The following is an 18,503-nucleotide window of genomic DNA, read 5'->3' as shown; positions in this document are numbered from 1 at the left end:
GAATAAATAGTATTTAAAGATTCTGAAATCAAATGGCCTTGTTCATCCTGGGCTTCACAACTAATCACTCATGTGACTGTGGGGTATGTTTTTTAATAATAGCTAAGAATTACATTTACTGAGCAGGTAACCACTTAGCAGCGATAGGCCAACCACTTTACATGTGTTTACATGTATCATTACTCCTTACAATACCCTGTGAGGTATGCGGTATCATTATCACAATCAGTTTACAGATGAGGAAACTGAGGCACGTATGTAACTTTGAGGTCCAAAACTAGGAAGTGGAGGAGCTGAAATTCAAACCTAAGCAGACTTAACTATTATGTTGGCCCCCTCACTTAAACTCTCTAAGCTACAATACTTACATCAGAGAGTAGCAAAAGTGCTCAACACTGTTACTGTTATTAATTCAATAAATGAATTCTTGAAAAGAATTAGAGCAGTACCCAGCAGACCCATTTCAATCTTACTGGGCCTCTAACATTAAGCTCTGTATTAGGTGCTAAGGTGCTATAGTGATATGTAAGAGTTGATTCCTGCCCTCAAGAAACACAGAATTCAAGGTTTACTTACATTGCTCCCCTACATAAAATCCTTCCAGGGCTCTATATTGCTTTCAGAAAGCTCATGCCCCTAGCTTGGCACAAAAGGCCCATCACAATTCCACCCTGTCTTGCCTCCTTGAATGTATCTCCTGCCACTTCCCCCACCCACACTCCAGCCTGAGCTACTTATTCTTCAGATGTTCAAAACATTTTACACCTCAATAACTCACAATGTGCTGTTCCATTAGTCTGGGAAATTCCTTCCCCTACCTCCATTTCTCCAACTTCCATATTCAATTCAAATCTCCCTGGAATTCCCCAACCCCTGCTACATGAGATGCTCCCTCTCTGTGGTCCCACAGAATCCTGCACACTACTCACTGCATTCACTACATTGCACTGAAACACTTCTGCTCATTTGCCCCCACCACCATTCTGTAAGCTGCTTGAAGACTGTCTTAGTGGTCTCTTAACCTAGCTTCCACAACAATTTTCTGCACCGTGGACACTCAATGAATGTGTACATAATGAACAAATTAACAAATAAACTTTAATTAGTGCTCTAATGAGGGTATAACAATTTAATGGAAGAATGAGCAGAGTGAAATTGACTAAGAGGGTCTGTGATGACTTCTTTGAGGAGGTGGCATCTGAACTCTTTGTGGGAAGGTAGTACTTGAATTAATGGACATATGCAGAGGACCTCCCAGTAAGAAAAGGTTTGAAGAAAGGCTCTAGAAGGAACTTTTGAGGTATAATAAGCAAACCTCTCTGACTAGAACATAGGGAAGAAAAATGCAGAGTAAGGCAATAAAGTGGCAAGAGATTAGTGGCAATAAAACTGGGACTTGGAGAAAAGCCAGACCATCAAAGTAATTCTCAAGCAATTTTCAATTTAAAAAAATCTTACTGCTATAAGTAATGTGATCAGCTCCCAATTCTTCTACTTGTATTTCTTCTCATTCATTCATAACTGACCCCTGATAACCATAACAGAACTACAACTATGTGTACAAGGAGAAGTTGTAGCAAAAGGATAGAAACAGCAAAAGGACAATAGTATAGAGAGAAAAATAGGAGGAAACTGACCTAAATTAACATACCAAGCAGATAAGAGTGTCTCGCCTGTAAAACAGCAGAGAACATGTCATCAGTAATTTAACTGCTCTTAGATCTATTTTTAACTTTATGTCATTTTTTACTATATATTTTTCTGCAACCAACCCACATTAACTAATCTAAGATGCAGAGACAGAGAACTCTAAAGGCAACCAATATCATTTTAGGAAGGAAACGCTTTGGCCCACACGCTTTGCACTGCACCTAATAAGCCCCTGGCATCACTATAGAGTGAATCTGGTACAGTATTGAATACAGGTTGTATCACACAACAACAAAATGCACAACCACTTTACTCACTGTGCTCCCTGCTTCAAGCACCAACTCAATATTTACTGCACACCTGTTATAAGAAAGACACTGTTCTTGGCACAGACACGGAATCCTGGATGAATCTGGTAAGATCCAGGCCTTTGAGGAAAGTACCGAGTAGGTGAGCCAAATGTGTACATGATAATGCAATTCGGCGTGTAATGTATGAAAAATGTAGCATGGAAGCAAACAAAGACATTGAGTTGAATTGGGGAAAGATTTCATGACAGGGCTAGCTTTAGGGACTGCTAGGAAAAGTTTTCATTATGTTTCTTTTTCTATTTTTATTTATATATTTTAATTACAAAGGTGATACATGTTCATTATATAAAGTTTCCAAATACAGAAAAGAAAAAAATGACAAATAAACCACTGTATTTTTGTATATGCCATTTAAAAATTTATTTATTATAAAAATGAAACCATACTGTACATTCCTTTCAGTAAACAGTTTTTTCAGGCAACAATATATTACAACCATCTTTCCATGTAATTTACTATACTTCTACAACTGCCTTTTATATTTGAATAGGTGCATATCAAAAGGTATAAAAGAGTATATAGTAAAAGCATGTCTCTCTCCCATCCCATTCTGCCATTACCTTTTAGTTTTAATCAGAAACAACCACTGTTACCAGTTTCTTGTGACCCTTCCATAAATATTTTGCTTATGTGTATATATTTCTTTTTAAATAAGTAGTAGCCATGCACACAAGATTTTGTACCTCATTTTTCTCTCCCTAGGCAATACACATGTCACTGCCTGCTCTTCTTGATAGCTACAAAGTGTTCTATTGTATGAAAATACAATAACTTGCATCCAGTCCCCTTTGATGGACATTCAGAATATTTCTAATATTTCGCTATTACAATATTGCTGGATGTATCCTTAAAATGTAAATATGTACACATTAGTAAACATATCCATAGGAAAAATTGCTAGAAGTGGAGTTTAAGCTCAAAGGATATGAATATTTTAAAATCTGAAAGATACTACCACAGTGTCCTCCATTCAGGTGGTCTTCCTGCCAATTACAAATGAGAATGCCTATCTCTTTCCTTTACTTGTGGCTGCCCAGTCGAAAACTACCTCCCATTCTCCCATGCTCCCCCATCCCCAATACAAACACACCTTAGAAACAGAGGAGCTCGCCTATGTGGCCTATGGAGCGTGAGAATGTGAACACAAATGACAGGCATCATGTCAAGGCTAAAGCAATTGAGAAGAGAATGTGCATCCTTCACCTTTGCTTTTCTGCCCGCTGGAAAGAGAAGATTTCAAGGCCCTAGAAATGGTAGAACCACATGATGCAAGGAACCTGAGTCCCTGAATCCATACAGAGAAAAACTGTCTATCAACCAGAAACATCCACATGGGACTATTACATGAGGGAGAAATAAGTTCCTATTGTAGTAAGCTGTTGAAGTATTGGTGTTTTTTTTTTTCTTTTTTAAAGATTTTATTTATTTATTTGACGGAGAGAGAGACAGCCAGCGAGAGAGGGAACACAAGCAGGGGGAGTGAGAGAGGAAGAAGCAGGCTCCCAGCGGAAGAGCCTGATGTGGGGCTCGATCCCAGAATGCTGGGATCACGCCCTGAGCCAAAGGCAGACGCTTAACGACTGCGCCACCCAGGCGCCCCAGTATTGGTGTTTGTTAAAGCATCTTGGTTTATTGTAACAAATATACCAAGATATCCTTTTTTTATATAAAATCCCAGATCCCAGGGCACCTGGGTGGCTCAGTCAGTTAAGCATCCGACTCTTGATTTTGGCTCAGGTCATGAACTCAGGGCCATTAGATCGAGTCCCACAACAAGCTCTGCACTGGGTGTGAAGTCGGCTTGAGGTTCTCTCTCTCCCTCTGCCCCTCCCCACACCTCTCTCAAATAAATAAATAAAATCTTTAAAATCCCAGATCCCTATACACTAATAATGAAGCAGCAGAAAGAGAAACTAAGAAAATAATCCCATTTACAATTGTGCCATAAATAATAAAATAAGAATAAACTTAACCAAAGAGGTGAAAGACCTGTACTCTGAAAACTCTAAAATACTGATGAAAGAAACTGAAGATAACACAAACAAACGGAAAGACATTCCATGCTCATGGATTGGAAGAGCAAGTATTGTTAAAAATGTCTAGATTACCCAAAGCAATCCACAGATTTAATGCAATCCCTATCTAAATGCCAATAGCATTTTTCACAGAACTACAACAAATAATCTTAAAATTTGTATGGAACCACAAAAGATCCCAAATAGCCAAAGCAATCCTGAAAAAGAAAAACAAAACTGGAGGTATCAAAATCCCAGACTTCAAGAAATATTAAAAAGCTGGAGTAACTAAAACAGTATGATATTAGACACATAGATCAATGGAACAGAAAGGAAAACCCAAATATAAACCCACAATTATACGGTCAATTAATCTTTGATAAAGCAGCAAAGAATATACAATGGGGAAAAGACAGTCTCTTCAATAAACGGTGCTGGGAAAACTGGACAGCTACATGCAAAAGAAAGAAACCAAACCACTTTCTTACATCATACACAAAAATAAACTCAAAATGGATTAAAGACCTAAATCTGAGACCTGAAACCATAAAAATCCTAGAAGAGGGGTGGCTGGGTGGCTCAGTCAGTTAAATGTCTGACTCTTGATCTCAGCTCAGGTCTTGATCTCAGGGTTGTGAATTCAAGCCCCATATTGGGCTCCACACAAAGCATGGAGCCTACTTCAAAAAAAAAAAAAAAAAATCCTAGAAAAGCACAGGCAATAATTCCTTTGACATCAGCCATAGCAACATTTTTCTATATATGTTTCCTGAGACAAGGGAAATAAAAGCAAAAATAAACTATTGGGACTACATCAAAATAAAAAGCTTCTGCACAGCAATCAACAAAAAGGCAACGTGCTGGAATGCGAGAAGATATTTGCAAATGATACATCCAATAAAGGGTTAGTATCCAAAATATATAAAGAACTTATACACCTCAACACCCAAAAAACAATTCAATTAGAAAATGGGCAGAAGACACAAACATACCTTTCTCCAAAGATGACATCCAGATGGCCAACAGACACATGAAAAGATGCTCAACATCACTCATCATCAGGGAAATACAAATCAAAACCACAATGAGATATCACCTCACACCTGTCAGAATGACTAAAATCAAAAACACAAGAAACAAAAGGTGTTGGTGAGGACATGGAGAAAAAGGAACCCTCATGCACTGTTGGTGGGAATGCAAACTGGGGCAGCCACTGTGGAAAACAGTATGGAGGTTCCTCATAAAGTTAAAAATAGAACTACCCTATGATCCAGTAACTGCATTACTGGGTATTTACCAAAAAAATATAAAAACACTAATTCAAAGGGTACATGCACCTCTATGTTTATAGCAGCATTATTTACAATAGCCAAATTATGGAAGCAGCCCAAGTGCCCATCGACTGATGAAAGCATAAAGATGTGGTGTGGGGGGTGCCTGGGTGGCTCAGTCAGTTAAGTGTCCGACTCCTGGTTTCAGCTCAGGTCATGATCTCGTGGGTCATGGGGTCAAGCCCCACATCCAGCCCCAAAGTGTGCTTGAGATTCCCTGCTCCTCTCTCTGCCCATGCGTGTGCACGCTCTCCCTTTCTCTCTCAAATAAATAAATAAAATCTTTAAAAAAGAATGAAATCTTGCCATTTGCAACAACATGGATAGAGCTAGAGAGTATAATGCTAAGCGAAATAAGTCAGAGAAAGACAAATACCATATGATCTTACTCATATGTGGAATTTAAGAAACAAAACAAATGAGCAAAGGAAAAAGAGAGAGAGAGAAACCAAGAAACAAACTCTTAACTATGGAAAACAAACTGATGGTTACAGAGGGGAGGTTGGTGGTAGGATGGGTAAAATGGGTGATGCGGATTACGGAGTGCACTTGTTGTGATGAGCACTGGGTATTGTGTGGAAGTGTTGAATCACTATATTTTACACCCGAAACTAATATAAGACTGTATGTTAACTATACTGGAATTAAAATTAAAAATTTAATTAAAAAAGTATCATTTAAAATAGCAACAAAAATGAGACAGAGCTAACAAAATATATGCAAAATATGTATGCTTAAAAAAATACAAAACTTTAAAGAGATAAATAAAAAATGGCACTATATAACATGTTCTTGGATTGGAAGACTCAATATTGTTAGAATGTCAAGCCTTCTCCAAACTGAACTATATATTCAACGCAATCTCAAAAATAATTCCAGCAGAGTTTTTGGTAGAATTTGGCAGACTGATTCTAAACATATGGAAAAGTGGAGGGCCCAGAATGGGTAGAACAAGCTTGAGAAAGAGAAATAAAGAAGGAGGATTCACATTACCTGATTTCTGTACTTAATATAAAACTAAGCAATTGTGGGGCACCTGGGTGGCTCAGACGGTTAAGCGTCTGACTCTTGATTTTGGCTCAGGTCATGATGTCAGGGTCATGAGAGTGAGTCCGCATCAGGTTCCATGCTGGGCGTGGAGCCTGGTTACATTCTCTCTCTCTCTCCCTCTGCCCCTCCCCACCCTCACGCTGGCACATGTTCCCCAAAAAACAAAAAACAAAAAAACCCAAAAAACAAAAAACTAAGCAATTAAGACAACGTGGTATTGGTAAAATATATAAATATACACCAATGAAATAAAACTAAAAAGAAACAAAACAAAAACCCCAGATCCACAATTCAAAGGACACACTTAGGAAATGTTAAGTATTTCAATGCTAAGTATGACAATGGCTATTAGGAAAGTATCATGTCCCAGATTACCAAGAACTGTTTTTTATTTCTTTGTTTTATCATGAATGAATACTGATTTATCAAATACCACTGTAATATCTGTGGAAATGACCCTAAAATTTATTTCCTTTGACCTATTAAGGTGATACATTAAATTAATATTTCCTAATGTTGAAACAGCCTTGCATATCTGAAATAAACAATGCTTATTTGGTTATGATATTTTTATATACTGTTGGATGTAAAGGAATAACCAAGAAAAAAATAATAGATGGGGAAATTCTTTAAATGATTCATAAATTTCAAATTTCAATTGAGGAATCAAAGAGTAGAACAGACCCTTCTGAAGAACAAATTTGTTATCTGGAAATGCAAGTGAATGCATTATCACACTATCCAGATCAAAAATGAAAGAAATGGAATTCCTGAATGAAAGAAAAGAAAACTAGAGGGCAGGTCTAGGAGGCCTAACTGCAAATAAAAGAAATTCAAGAGGGACCACATTGGAGAAAGCAATCATCAAAACACAGCGCAAGAAAACTTCCCTCAGGAGGAGACTAGAGTTGTTAGATCAAAAGCACTCACCGTGTGCCAGGCAGGATAAATGAAAAAAGGCACTTAGATATATCCTGGCAACATTTCTCAAGTTTAATAAAGAAAAAATAAAAACTTTCAAAAAGAAAGGTTACTTACAAACGAATGTGCATGAGGCTGGCATTGGGACACAGCGAAGCACATAGGATCTGAAGTAAGACTACCTGGCTTCAAATCTTGGCGTGCACCTGATTAAGTTACTTAACTTCCTCGTGCTTCTGTAAAACAAGGATGATGACAGTACTTAACTTCTAAGGTTGGCTGGAAGCAGTATTTGAGATAATACATGGAAGAGTCCAGCACATAGTAAATTGTAATCACTGGACTTCGACCTGTTAATACTGAAAGCTATATCAGAGAGTGAAAACTCTGTAGACTTTTGAGAAGGCAAGAGCCTGAACCCTCCCCAGAGCTTAATGTTTAGCATTAATGATCTGAAAAGCTGTAGCATGAGCCCCACCCTACTGCCTCTAATGTTACCTGAGCTCATGCAAGTGAGAAGTGAACTGATGGACAGAAAGAGTCTCATTCATTAATTTTTATTAATGTGAACAAGGCAAGAATGACAGTTATTTTAGCCTGGAGCTAAAGATTATCAGAGATGAAAAAGTAGGCTCTGTCAAGAGTAAACGGACTCACAGTGGAATCTCTGAGTCACTGAGGACTCTCCTACAATGAATAGATCTTACTGTTACTGCCATGCAGGACCGTCCAAAAAGTGAACTAGTATGGGATTTGCGGCTGCCTGATTTGGGTGTCATAAAAAAGTTATTTCATTCATTCAGCAAATTGGGCACATCTATGTTATGTGTGAGGCAATCTACTGGGGATCTGACTGTGAATAAGACACATCAAGTCCCTTCCCTCAAAGAGTTTACATACATGAATCTTGATTTATATGACTCAAATTAGAATGCCCATGTGACGTAAGAAACTGATCATACTGACTAAAGTCATTTAAAAAATTTAAAACACACACACACCTCTTTTAAGCCCAATTACACAAGAAACAAAACCAAAGAAATCAACTTCCAAAAGTTAATCATGAATAGTTGAATGTTACTTTAACTTAATTTGTCTCATTTTTTATAGTTCTGTGAATGCAAAAGCTAGCATAACAATTTGGTGGAACTCTTGTATTAATTAGTTCAATTCTGCTTACTAAGCACTTAGCACCAACCAGAAATATTTTAAATGTTCCTCTCTAGATGCTAGCTAAAAATTTCCTAGTTCACTACTTATCTTCAGATGGAAGATTATTTCTTCAGTCCAAAAGGAAGACATAGAATTAAATTGCATATAATGAATGTAGTGGGTTGAATGGTGGCCACTGAAAATCTGTCTCATGCCCTAATACCTAGAACCTGTGAATATTACCTTATTTAAATAAAGGACCTTTGCAGGTGTAATTAAGGATCTTGAGATGAGGAAAGTATCTGGCTTATCTAGGTGTGCCCTAAATCTAATGACAAGTGGAGTCTTAAAGTCAGTCCTTATAAGAGTGCTTTTCAGAGAAAGGACACAGAAGAGGAAAAGACACAAAGCAGAAAAGAAGGAAGCTATGAGAACACAGAGGCAGAGCCTGGAGTGAGGCAACCAAGTCAAGGAATGCCAGCAGTCAGCAGAAGCTGGAAGAGGCCAAGAACCTTTCAGACTTCTGGCCTCCACAACTGTGGGAAAATACATTTCTGTTGTTTATACCCCTCGGTCTGTGATTGTTGGTTACTGCAGCCCCAGGAGAGAGTGAACAAAGGCATTTTGGTAAGGAACCTTGGGTTTAAGTCCCACACCTGGCAGTTAGACCCTATTTGCTCCTTAGCAAGTCCCTTAGCCTCCCTGAGTTTCCACAGCCTTATTAGTAAAAATGGGATAATCAGACCTGTGCTACTATCCCCCAGAGTTCTGAGGAGACTAAAATGAAATCACCTCTGTGAAAACACTCAGAATACTGTAAAATTCTATGCAAAGATGTATTATTATTATTATTATTATTATTATTCTTTATCTGGAATTCCAAGTGAGGTTTGGAGCCTAGGCTCTTTATTCAAACCCACTTGCTGCAACACTTTACACAAATCAATACTTGCCTAATTTTAACAATGCCAACATTCTATCAATTCTTAATATCAATTTTTTTATAGAATTAAGCTATCGCTAATATACATGGTACACCTCTCTAGTGCTAGGATTTAATGAAGGTCTAATTACCACTAACCCTATCATCTATTTTATTTCCCTCCAGATATCTTCTACTACTGTCACACTCATTTAGTAAAGAGACCATCTAATTGGTTTATTGCCCCATATATATTAACAAATCAGTTCTAGCTGATTTGCCTTCAACAATATCTGTGAACTCACTTAACATAATCATAATTCTTTCTCTAGCTGACCTTAATTATCCCGTACTGAATTTTTCTCAGCAAAGAATGAACCATTAATAACCTCTTCCTCCTATTTCTGGTTTTCCCCAATAGGTAGATCCTGGTCTACCGCCAGACCTAGTTCTTCTTTCCTAAAGTCAAGTGTATTTATGAAGTATAACCATAAACTAAGGATACGAGTTCCACAAGTTAGGCACAAAAGTTAATTTCATAACTCTATAATCTTCCTTTATCCATTTATAAGTTTATATTTTCTAGATAATTTCTCCATTTTTATTTCACATAAAACATCTTTAAACACATTCCAAATTATTGACAGGATGGTTCTACAGCAAGCTGCAAATGTCTTTCCTTCAGGGCAAGGAAGTTTGACATTTAAAAAAAAATTTTTTTTAAAGATTTTATTTTTTTTTAAATTTATTTGACAGAGAGGGAGACAGCCAGCGAGAGAGGGAACACAAGCAGGGGGAGTGGGAGAGGAAGAAGCAGGCTCCCAGCGGAGGAGCCTGACGTGAGGCTCGATCCCAGAACGCCAGGATCACACCCTGAGCCGAAGGCAGATGCCCAACGACTGAGCCACCCAGGCGCCCCTGACATTAAAAAAATTTTTAATGGTATTTTGATAATGCAGTCTTGTACCAGAATTTATTTTCTCATGTCTTAATCATTCTATTCTATATTGGAGTTGAATGGCATTCAAATCTTCCTTAGATCTAACCCAGAATACCATAAAAATTTTATTGTCTGAAATGCTGCCTCTTCAGAGAGCTTTAAGTAAATGTAGAAGAATTCTTCGCAAAAACCAGTTGAACAATAACAACTTCAATGGATTTTGAGATTTGTAAATGTAATAATCACTTGTAATTATTATCATCAACAACATACATCCTTAAAATGAGATGTCCTTCAAGAATGCTTTAGGTGTTCCTACCCAGCCACTGAATTGTGGCTAATATGTTATTTTAATATACCTAACTTTACTACCTTTCCATAGGGAGCAATTAAATCACCTCCAATATGCATGCTAAGCATTCAGTTCTCAGAATGGTCACTAAAAAATTTCAAATAAAAAATGCTACTAAGGAAATCCACAGCCATTATTTTGTGTATATAGGTGAATGTTACCATATGGCATTATCCGTAACTTTAAATATAGGCTTTATCCCCCTACAGATGGATTTATAAAGGTACTGCATCATCTCAGATCAACAAGAAATTTAGTAACAATAGTCTAATTTTCATGATCTCTAAATGGCCCACAAAAAAAGTAAACTGTAAGCCTCTTCCAACTGTAGCCTCCACACTTTTCAGTCAATTCCACATGAAACTGCCAAAATACTACATATTCTGTGAAATGTGTTAACTCCCTTGATAAGGAAGATGTTCCTTAAAAGTTCTAACTCTAGATCATCGGAAGGAAGTCTTAAGAAACTTAAAAAACATCCTGGGGCGCCCGGCTGGCTCAGTCAGTAGAGCACGTGACTCTTGATCGCAGGGCTGTAAGTTGGAGCCCCGTGGTGGGTATAAAGATTACTTAAAAATAAAACCTTAGAAAGAAAAGAAAAGAAGGGAAAAGAAGGAAGGGAAGGGAAAGCAAAGGAAGGAGGGAGGAAGGGAAAGAGAGAGAGAGAGAGAGAGAGAGAAAGAAAGAAAGAAAGAGAGGAAGGAAGGGAGGGACGGAGGAAGAAGGAGGGAAGGAAGGAAGGAAGGAAGGAAGGAAGGAAGGAAGGAAGGAGGGAAAGGGGGGCGCCTGGGTGGCTCAGTCGTTAAGCGTCTGCCTTCAGCTCAGGGCGTGATCCTGGCGTTCTGGGATCGAGCCCCACATCAGGCTCCTCTGCTGGAAGCCTGCTTCTTCCTCTCCCACTCCCCCTGCTTGTGTTCCCTCTCTCGCTGGCTGTCTCTATCTCTGTCAAATAAATAAAAATCTTTAAAAAAAAAAGAAGAAAAGAAAAAAGAAAGAAACTAAAAGGAAAAAAGAGAAAAGAAAAGAAAAAAAACTTTAAAAACATCCTAAAAAGCCATCCATTCCCCCAATCACCCATCTTAGCAACCAAAGTATAGAATCTGGCCCCTCGCCACTAGAGGGGGTTGTTTCTTCTATTGGTTTCTCTTCCCCCTAATTTGGCTCACCAGAATTTCTGGTTGAACTAGAAATAAGCCTCAAGATAAACATTCTGACCTTTATTTCTCCTTTATATTGTGTGGTCCTTTCATTTTATTTCAGGCTGTAAGTTGCCACTAAAATATCAACTTCAATCCCTAATTATTTGTATTATTATGCCCCGTATCACACTTCCTTGCCTTTTTACAGACTAGTAATGAGCTACACAGAGCTGATTCATTACTTCAACATTAGTTCACTGGAAAATAATCCGAAAATCCAACTAAGCCTGAGTATTCGTTTTTTAAAAACAGGTTTTTTTATTTGCCATATTCATATGATTTCATTTGAATCACAATACTATTGGAAAAAAGACAAATTTAACAAATTTCAAAGAAGAAACTCAATGTTTTCAAGTGACTTGCCCAAGATTACAGGTGCCAAATAGTAAAGCCATAATGAAGACTCAAGTACCCTGACCCCTAGACATTTCTAGTCTACTTAGTTTATGCCATGAGTAAAAGACAGGAGATGGGAAAACAGACCAGTCCTTTACTGCTTTCTGTGAAGACCTCTGGTCTGAGGCAGAGCCCTTTAGAGAAGACTGAGACAAGAACTGGCCAGTCAGAATCTGCACACACTTTATGAACCCAGAAGACGGGGGAGGGAAGAGCTCTGATAAGAGCAAATCTATCATAATAAAATCAAATCCATGATGTGAAACTGATGGAGACGAAGTAGGTATACCACTCAGAATGCTTTTGGCTGCAAGTGACAAAATCCCAGATCATGCTGGCTTACACAGTAAGGAACTGTGTTATCTGACGGAACTAGAAGTACAGAGGTGGATCAGAGCAAGTACAGTACAGTACGATCACCAATTCTGTACGGTCATCAAAGGCTCAGATTTCTTCCCTCATTCGGCCACCTTCTAGACGAGCTTCATCCAAAGCTGGTTTCTCTTACTGTCCTAAGATGGCCTGAGCAGATCTAGTTATCATATTCCCATATAACATCATCAGAGGAAGAAGCAGTACCATCTCTTTCTCTTACCTCTTTTTAGGGACAAGAAACTCTTTCCCAGAAGCACTCTGGCCCTCCTCCAGACTTCCTTTCACATCTCATTGGCCAGAATAGGTTACAGGCCATTCCTAACCCTTCACTGGCAAAGGAAATGGGATCAACCATAATTGCTTAGACTAATCATCTGGGGTAGAATGAATGCTGAAGAGTCAATCACCATGACCATACTATGGGCAATTTATAATGATGAGTATTACTGTGACATTGTTTTCACTCCAGAACAAAACTGTAATTTAATTATGCTGCTTCCATGATCATAACTATGAGGCATGTGCTTTGCCTGAGACTCAGATAATTACTCCTTGCTCAGATCTCATATTTATCATCATAAACTTATTCATCAGATATAAAACACTTTATTAAAACTTTCCTATTTGATCCACTATTTTTTTAAATCTTTAATGCAACATTTTAGAGCAAGAATGGCAAATAGGTTTGTGTCCCACACCTACTCCAGTAGAAACAGCTATCTAGAACCCCACTTCAAGACAGATCCAAAGCTGACTTTGGATCCAGGGAAAAATAGTGACATGACTCATAAGTGACATCGTTCACGGACTTGGGTTGGGGCACAACACACTGGTATATCTGCCAGCTCCCATTTAGGGAAAATCTCTTTAAATAATTCTCCTCCAATGATAGTGGATTTCTCTGTTGCAATGCCTCTTTTTTATTTTAGTGAGGATCCAATCTACCTTCTCCCCTCTCTTCATTTTCCCCATGTAATTTACATACACACACACACACACACACACACACACACACACATACACACACACACACACACTATACATCAGGCATGAACTCGAAAAATTACTTTATATATAATCAGTTCCACAGGAATTCTAAAAACTGACCCCCTTTTGTAAGTCCATGGAAAGACTTGGCAGAATGGCTTCACTTACAAACTGTCTCACTTAAAGGAAACAGAGGGTCTTTGGGGCCCAGTCTGGATGTAGGCCTAGGCACAATTGAGGGACAAATGGAAAAAGAGAATGGCCATCTATTCCCAGTTAAAATGGATGAGTCCACGGTTCCCAGACAAAAACCAGAAAGGAAATAAAACCTAATTCTGGGCAAAGGTGACTGACTAATCAATTAGTGAAGGATCTTTAAATAATGACAGATCGCAAACAACGTGCAGAGCTTATGTGTATAAGATGCATCTGAAAAGACAGGGAAGGGCAACAGTGGTTATTCTGGGATGAATTAACTTATGGCTTTTTTTCTTTTGTCCTTCTATTCCTTATCTACATTTTTCTGAGTGTCCTGTACTGCACATACACTGCCTTCTTAATGAGGGGGAAAAAAATAAAGGAAATATATTTTTATCTTATCGTTTGATGTTTTGGTTGTTCCAATTAACCTCTAACTGCCTTGTAGTTAAGATCAAGCTTGTCCAACTATTCTCCTATGGCTGGGAAGCAAGGTTGTTTTAACTTTTTGATATCACAAGCAACAAAATATTCTTGTAGCTGAAAGTTAATTTGAAAAATAAAAGAAGAAAAATTAGAAAAATCCCTTAAAAAATGAATCAAAAGCATTTAATCACCCCCATAATACTCTGAAATTACCACTACTCAAAAATTTGACAGCTTAGCATATTTTTTTAAGTCAAATCATTTTTTTACCCAAATTGCCAGTTGGCCAGTTTGCTTTCACCTAAATTGTATTTGGCCAAAATTAGTTTTGGCCAAAATGACTTTTAAGTCAAACTGGTATTGGACAAAGGACATACTACCAGCATCAGGGGAAAGTCTGAAGGCAGAGATAAGAAATAGGATCCCTAAAAAACATTCATTAATAAAGAACAAGCAAGATGTCCTGGGCAAGTATGAAAAAAGAAAATCACCTAGTGCAATGGTTCAAAGTAGTAGGAAATTTTTTATCAAGGAGCTATAAAACTAACCTAAGTAGCTAGGAAGGATACCAAGTTAATTGAGTTTCATCTGCCTGCTTGAATTCTCTCCCCTGGTAGGCAATGCTAAGGTTCTCCCCAGGTTCCCTATGAAAAACCCTAATCTGCCTGGGGTTCAAATTGAAGACGAATGTTCCCCAAATCATTCTACAATCACTTTCCCAGTAAATGAGGTTCTGGAGATAGCCACTGCATGATGGGGGGTCCAAACCAGTATTTTGACATATTATGGTTCCCATTCCAAATTATGGAAGGTAATGTCCCACACTGTCAGACAAAGTAGAGATGGCAGATGACAGGAATTTGCCCAGAAAGAAGCAATCCCAATTGCACTGCCTTAGGAGTGAAGGACTCAGGTAGTGGACTTCAGCTCCTACAATAGCTGGTCAATATGGCTAGAAAGAGCTAGAAGGTATCTCTAGTTTGAAGTCTTCAAAGGAACCTGATTATAGTTAGGATTTCTTTTAAGCCACTTATTGTTCAACAGAAAATCCTGGCGAGCTTTCTGAGCAGCCTGTATTCACTCAAATATTAACTGGCTGCCAGGCTGTTGGTGTTGCTGAGGTAAACTGCTGAGGAGAGTGGAAGACATCATTGCCATAAAAAAAAAAAAAAAGTGTCCTACAGGAGGGAAAACAGACAACTGTATTTCTATTCAATCTCAACAAAGTAGCTGTGAAAAAAAGGTAGATAAATCAGTCTCAGTTTTGGTAAGAACCAGAACAACATGGAGATGGGCCAGTCACAAATGCTGTTGGGGCAACTGAGTAGCCATTTGGAGAAAAATGAAGGTGGACCCACACATCACACCATACACCAAGAAAAATGAGCAAAAACTTAAGTGTAAAATAGAAACCACAAAAACAGTAGAAAACAATGTGAGTGCATTCTTTCATAACCTTGTAGTGGGGCAGGCTTTTCTAACTACAACCCAAACTCCAGAAATCATAAAAGACTAACAAATTCAACGACATTTCAGAAAAAAATCTACTTAGCAAAAACACCATAAGCAAAGATAATGGCGGCTGGGGGGGGCATGTTGCAACTCATATTATAAAAGGGCAAATGTTATACACATCAGCTACTAGGTGGTTATTAAACAAACCCCCACCCCCACCCAAGAAAGGCAAAGGATTAAAGACACATTTCACAAAAAAGGAAATACAGATGGCTCCTAAATATATGAAAAGGTATTCAAACTCATTAATAAGAGAAATAGAAATTAAAACTACACAAGATAAAAAAATCATTTAAAAAAAGGAACTACACAAGATAACATTTTTACCTGTCATATTGGAAAAAATCCAAAAGTTCAATAATACAGTGTGTGCGCAAGAATCTGGGTAACAAGGCACTCCTATACATTTCTGGTGGAGGTGTACATTGTACAACCTCTACGGACGGCAATTTGGTAGTACTTCTAAAACTACATTGAGATCTACTCTTTGGTCAGCAATTGCACTTTTAAGAATTTACCCTATAAATACATTTATACCGGTACGAAATAATCTATGTAACAAAAGTACTTATTGCATTATTGTTCTAATAGCAAAAGACTGAAAATTTCCCAAATGGCCATCAATATGGGACTCATTAAAAAAAAATGATGCTATATCCACACAATGATGTGGAAGAGTTTTCTAAAATATATTATTAAAGTGAAATATATCTGGGGGGCGCCTGGGGGGCTCAGTGGGCTAAGCATCCAACTTTTGATTTCGGCTCAGGTCATGATCTCAGGGTTGTGAGATCCAGCCCCACATCGGGCTCTGCCCTGGGCGTGGAGCCTGCTTAAGATTCCCTCTCTCCCCCTCTCCGTCTGCTACTCCCTCTCCCCCCAAAAATGAAATATATCTGGGATATTTTCCCAGTGTTATAGAAAGAACTCCAAGATACACCGTTAAGTGAAAAAGGGAGAATACATATAAGCTTCCATTTATACAAAAGAGAAAAACAAATTATAGTTGTATTGGTTTGAATATGTATCTAAAAACTCTAGAAGGATGGGAATTGAATAAATGGGGAACAGAGTGGAAGGGAAATTTTCATTTCTAAACATTTTGTTGTTTGAATCAAGTGAAGGCATTACCTTTTAAAAGTTAAAACCTTAAGATAGTAAATGTTTAGTAGATGTAACTCAAGTTATATCTACAAAATACTCTACATTGGGGTCCCTCAGTCTGTGGGTGCTAGATGGCAGACAGGTGACTGTGCGCTTGAAGAGGGCTTAAACAGCAGCGTCCAGAACTGAAAAGCAAAGTGAGGATTATGGTTGGAAACCTGATGACTAGAAGTGAAGAACTCACTGATGAACAGGTTGCTTATGCCCAGGGCAGAGACGGTGAAGACAGAAGAGGAGAGCACAGTCTTGTGAAAGTACCATAGTAAAAGAGGCACATCAAAATAGGTAAGCCAGAGATTAATTCTTAGGGGTAGTTAAGGTCAAAAGGTGGTACAATTCCTCAGGATACTGAATTGGTGCTTAGTTCAAACGCATGTCACAGAGTGGTAGAATTCAGGGCGTATCGCCCTCGATCTGGGCAACTAGAAGTCTCTGCTGACTAGCTGCCATGGTGAGCCAGGGTAGTGGAGTAGCAGTGGCACAGTGATGTGCAGCAGGCCTCCTCTGCTGCTCTCTTAGGCCTAAACTCCAAGGGAAACTCTCTCAGAAGAGTTAGTAAGGCCATAAGGCTGGTTAGGATTTAAAAAAAAAAAAAAAAGAATATTTTGAATAAACTTCTTGAAGACTTCTTTCATTCATTCATCAAATATTTACAGAGCACCTACTCTATGCCAAGAACTGCTCTAAGTGCTCAATAAATTCATCCCCCAAAATTAGTATGTCAGAGATAATTTAAACAAAAAAGGTATTTTAAAAGATTTTGAGGGGCGCCTGGGTAGCGCAGTCGTTAAAGCGTCTGCCTTCGGCTCAGGGCGTGATCTCGGCGTACCGGGATCGAGTCCCACATCGGGCTCCTCTGCTATGAGCCTGCTTCTTCCTCTCCCACTCCCCCTGCTGTGTTCCCTCTCTCGCTGGCTGTCTCTCTGTCACATAAATAAATAAAATCTTTAAATAAAAAAAAAAATAAAAAAAAATAAAAGATTTTGAGATGATAGAAACTTCTCTTAAAAATTTTTTTTGAAATATGAAAAAGTCACTAAAAAGTCAATTGACAGCTATAAAATGTTATGAAATTATGGTAAATGGATTTCGATTTTTATCCAACTTATTCTATTGTCTTAAAAGGGTGAAAATAGTGACTTAACATGTGAATTTAAAATAAGACAATCATCCTCAGAAATTAGAAATAATGAGGAAGCTTGTTTCAATTTTACTAAACTTCAATAGGATAAATCTTTAAAATACAACTTTCTACTCTCATCACTACAATCGATAAAACAGGAAAACATAACTGGAAAAGGGAACTAATTCAGAACAGATGTCGGGTAGGAATTTTTCCAGTAGTGAACTATAAACACGCGGAATAAATACTGGAAAATGTATTATGGTAAAAAAAAAATCAGAATCAGTTACTAATTACATGATCTAAGCAGGAAACCAGATACCTAAATATGTAGAACAGGCATTTAAAAAATAGCTCTAAATTAATGGACTAACCATGTCTTTACTTTCCAAACCTCAGATAATACATAAACCTGC

General features: G+C 38.0%; 1 long non-coding RNA gene across 1 annotated transcript in view; it reads right to left on the bottom strand.

Annotated features, from left to right (window-relative positions):
* The window catches only part of LOC123781083 (uncharacterized), a 354,804-nt gene that overhangs the window by 331,313 nt on the left and 4,988 nt on the right, over nt 1-18,503 (bottom strand). Inside the window, exons 2-3 of the long non-coding RNA XR_015727381.1 lie at nt 7,456-7,574; nt 5,029-5,151 (exon numbers count right to left, since the gene is read on the bottom strand). This is a non-coding gene — a long non-coding RNA (uncharacterized LOC123781083). The remainder of the gene's footprint in view (nt 1-5,028; nt 5,152-7,455; nt 7,575-18,503) is intronic.

Source organism: Ursus americanus, chromosome 18, assembly GCF_024610735.1.
Source record: "Ursus americanus isolate L20-20 chromosome 18, mUrsAme1.1.p, whole genome shotgun sequence".
In the NCBI taxonomy this organism is placed as follows: Eukaryota; Metazoa; Chordata; class Mammalia; order Carnivora; family Ursidae; genus Ursus; species Ursus americanus.
Note: the sequence above shows the minus strand (reverse complement) of the source record. Positions and strands in the feature narration are given on the sequence as shown.